Source organism: Rhagoletis zephyria, unplaced genomic scaffold (genome assembly GCF_001687245.7).
Source record: "Rhagoletis zephyria isolate East Lansing unplaced genomic scaffold, Rhagoletis_zephyria_1.1 Rzeph_scaffold_00521, whole genome shotgun sequence".
NCBI classification, from domain to species: Eukaryota; Metazoa; Arthropoda; class Insecta; order Diptera; family Tephritidae; genus Rhagoletis; species Rhagoletis zephyria.
In genome coordinates this window covers 208,309-212,700 of record NW_016157605.1, presented here as the reverse complement: position 1 = coordinate 212,700, position 4,392 = coordinate 208,309, and the positions used below count along the sequence as shown (strand labels likewise).

Below are 4,392 nucleotides of genomic sequence, written 5' to 3'. Positions count from 1 at the left end.
TTGTGTACTTGAGTGCCGGTTTTGTAAATGTGTCGTGTACATGTTTATTTATAAACGTATGTGTTCCTTTTCTTTCGTACGTGTTTATTGATATATCTGTACTGTAGTGTTTTCGGACGGTACTAGCTCTTACTGCCAATATAGGAGTATTACATATATGTTTGCAAGCAATTTAATTTTAAAATTTTACACACAAACTCACACACACATTCTCATTTTCAATCTCAAACAACAACAACTTTGAACAATGTTTTTTTTTACTCTCAATTTTATATGATTTTAAAATGTTGGCAAACTTCAAAAAAAAAATCATGGCCGACGAGTTGAGAGAACCTTACTATGTTTTTATCATAAATCATTCTTTCAATTTGACGACCATGATTTTTTTCTGACGCTTGCAAGCATTTTAAAATCATATGAAATTGAAAATAAAAAATTAAATTGTTCGGAATTGTTGCTGTATGAGATTGAAAATGAGAATGTGTGTGTGAGTTTGAGGTTTGAGTTTTTAAATTATAGGATTGTTTCATGGTACATAATTACAAGTATTGTCTTCCCAGAGAGTTCTGCTTCACATCGAAATTCGTGCTTCCTTATTTTCATTTTGACGCAGTTCAATGTTGATTCTTTTACTTTTATTTGGCTTTGCTTTTTGTTTTCGCTCAATTTAATTTTCATAATTTTTCAAAACAAAATAAAAAAACGTTTGAAATGAAGTGTGCCATACCAATTTTGAATTTATTTACTAAGCAAATGTTTTTTTCGGCTCTTGCACATTAAAAAAATCCTCTGCTAGAAGGTTTGCTTAAAAAAATTGTACATTAGGAATGTTAATTCCGGGCTTCCGGGCTCCTGGGATCCCGGAATTTTTAAGGTCGCGAAATTCCCGGGATTCTTGGCAAGTAATCCCGGGATTTTCGGGATTTGTTATTTGCACTGATGGCAATAATATAAACTCCTTTTCTTGACCAGTATTTGGCTATATCTCTTTTTTTATTTAATAATAAAATTTTTTATAAATGTCTAGCTCATTATACATATAACACCGAGCGATAGTAATTTTGAAACACAAATATCAATATATTCGCGAAACCATGGGCCAAATATAGTAAAATTGCCTTTTAGTTTTTCACTCTGACGTCAGTAATTCAATAACGATTTAAAAAATTCAGAGAAATGTGCTCAGAGAAGAAGTATGGGTATAAAATTAAGGAGGAAATCCTGTAGAATTTAAACAGATTCAAGTTTCTAGTGCAGAAGGGCTGGTAAATATTGAAAATGACATTTTAAAATTTTATCCTTGAAATTTCGCAATATTTGTTTTTGAAAATATTATATGTTAAGGGCTTATGTAAACTCGATAACATCCTCGAATTTCGTTCTTCTAACTTTGTCAGCTTAAAAATTACCTATTCGTCCTTGTGGATGCAAAAAATTTAAATTTTTTAAATTCTAAAGAAATTTCCTATTGCATTTGTCACAAATATTTTTAACCTACATTGAATTGAATTTTTTAATCATTTTTAGAATTAATCATATCTTTGAAATTACAAAGTCCTTCAAAATAAATCCTGCGGATTGTTATAGGCTAACAATAATCTCGATACACAAAAGGGGCGTGAAACCTCCCATACAAACCGAGTTTTTCGTACTCCATATATCTGGAAATGTGCATCTGGAACTTGGTATGGAGATATGTGAAATCGATCGCATACTTTTGGAGAAAAATTGGAGCTATTGGAAAAATGGGCGTGGCACCTCCCATACAAACCTAACCTTTCATACCTCCGGAAATGTTCATGAAATATTTATGGAACTTGATATGGAGATATGTATATAAAATCCATCGCATACTCTTGGAGGAAAATTTGAGCTATTGGAAAAGGGGGCGTGGCACCTCCCATAAAAACGAATTATTCATAATGCATAACTCTGGAAGTGTTCATGGAAGAGACCTGGAACTGGGTATTGACGTATATGAAATCGATCGCATACTCCTGGAGAAAAATTGGAGCTATTGGAAAAGGGGGCGTGGCACCTCCCATAAAAACGAATTATTCATAATGCATAACTCTGGAAGTGTTCATGGAAGAGACCTGGAACTGGGTATTGACGTATATGAAATCGATCGCATACTCCTGGAGAAAAATTGGAGCTATTGGAAAAGGGTCGTCGGACCTTCCATGCAATACGAATTTTTCATACTGCATATCTCTGGAAGTGTTCACTGTACAGCACTGGGGCTGGCATATAATCCGAATTTTTCATAATAAGTATCTCTGGAAGTGTTTATGGTAGAGTACTGGATCTTTATACCGGCGTGGCAACTCCCATACAAGTCGAATTTTTCTTATTGCATATCTCTAGAATTGTTCTTAGTAGAGTACTGGAACTTGGTGTGGAGATATATGAAATTAATCGCATAGTCATGGAGAAAATATGGAGCTATTGGGAAAGGGGTCGCGGCACCTACCATATAAGCCGGATTTCATACTACATATCTCTGGAAGTGTTCATGGTACAGTACTGTAACTTCGTATGGAGATATATGAAATGAATCCCATACTCATGGGGGAAAATAGGCTCTTTGAAAAGAGGGCATGGCAAAGTACTGATGTTTACTTATCTTTGAATATGAATGTGTATATAATTCTCTTGTAGGCATGTTTGTGAGTGAAATCCTAAACGGCAGGAGGGATTTTAACAAAGTTTTGTGTGTGTGTTTGAATGGGTCTGTGGATAGTTTACTTTCGCAATTTAATCCGCCAGTTGGCGCTGGAATTGAGTTATTACTAAAAATTTTTTTATGATCCGATTTGGCGAATATTCAAAACATGTAATGGAAACGGTAAAGGCAGTCCAATTGCAAAACAGAGCTGCCAGGTGGTGCTGAGGTCGAATTATTATTAAAAATCGACAAGTAAGAAAAGGTGCCGTAAATATCAGGCTAAACCGACCTATTGAACCATTGAGTATATCGAACTCTCGTGTGTTGCGATTGGCCCAATGGATGTGATTTGCCAATATTATTATGCGTTAAAGCTTCATTCGGAGACACCAGGGTTGAGTTGTGCAGTGGTAAATCTCAAATCACCACCTGTTTCACAGCCAGTTTCATGAAAGCAATTTAATGAAAATTTATTTTTTTACTTGAATTTAATATGGAACCGGACAGAAAAAAAATAATTTTTCACTTAAATTGTTTTCATGAAACTAGCTTTTAAGGTATTTCATCTGAAATAGGTCTGTGTATGTACATACATATATAGGATTTTTGTTGAACAATGATACGCACCCATTTTGAAATTCCCACCAATTATAAGATAAAGTTTCTAGGGCAGATTCACTATAGATCCGGATCATTGTTGCCGCCAGGGAATTAGGCGGCAAACGGCTAATGAAAATTACTAACAATTTGTACTAATTTACTTCGTTTTTAAAAAGCTTGTCAGTGAATTCAGCGTACATGCATACTTGGATAGGTATGTATATGTATGTATGCAGATATGTAAATGCCGGTTTGCTATTCGCGCGACAAGCTTTTTTAAAAACGAAGTAAATTAGTACAAATTGTTAGTAATTTTCATTCGAGTTTGAATAACTCCTTTCTCTAAATGGCTTTTAGTAACTTTAACGAGACCTTAACTTATTTTATTTTATTCATTTTAGTGCAGTTTTGACAAAATCTTGCTAAAAAATCTTTTGTTACACTACTTTATTTTACTCCTTTCATTGTACATCTTAAATAAAAGCTTGTTTTTAAAAAATATTTTTTTTTACATATTTTATTTAACACTTCATGCTATTTAATCGGAGCGTTTTCGACAGAAGCAATATTTTGATATGAAGCAAAATGGCTTTGAAAGCTAATGTAATTGCATTTTACGGAAAACTATTGCCATTGAGCTACAATCACTTCTTGACCTTAAAAAAATTGGTTAAAAATAGTGTTATTCGAAAAAAAACATGCAAAATCTGACAGATAGATTAAAAAAAAAACATTTTTTGTATTTTTTATTATACTAATATTAAAGATTTTGAGATGAGAAACACGAAACACTATTTAAAAAACGGAAAAAAATGTCAACCCCTCAATTTGAAAAATGCATTACATATTGCATTTTTTATGATTTGTATGCAGCTGTGCGTTTTTCACATAATTTTATATCCTTTGAAAATTAAGTCAGTTTTAGGTCTATTCAAGACTCCTAGTTTTAGCCAAGGTAGAAGTCTCTAGACCCTTTGAGACCTAAATTATTACGATTCTGAAGATAAACTTCGAAATTTCATTCATAATTTTACGGAATTTTTTTTTTCTAATTTCGTAATTTGCTGTACTAGCAGAGCCGAAGTTTGGTTTAAAATTGTTATAACTTGGCTCTCAGAGAGCCT

The 4,392-nt window shown here is 33.1% G+C and overlaps 1 long non-coding RNA gene across 1 annotated transcript in view; it reads left to right on the top strand.

Annotated features, from left to right (window-relative positions):
* LOC108360122 (uncharacterized) overlaps window positions 1-3,496 on the top strand; it is a 12,775-nt gene extending 9,279 nt beyond the window's left edge. The window contains exon 3 of the long non-coding RNA XR_001847053.1: window positions 3,483-3,496. This is a non-coding gene — a long non-coding RNA (uncharacterized LOC108360122). The remainder of the gene's footprint in view (window positions 1-3,482) is intronic.
* Window positions 3,497-4,392: the final 896 nt, after the last annotated feature.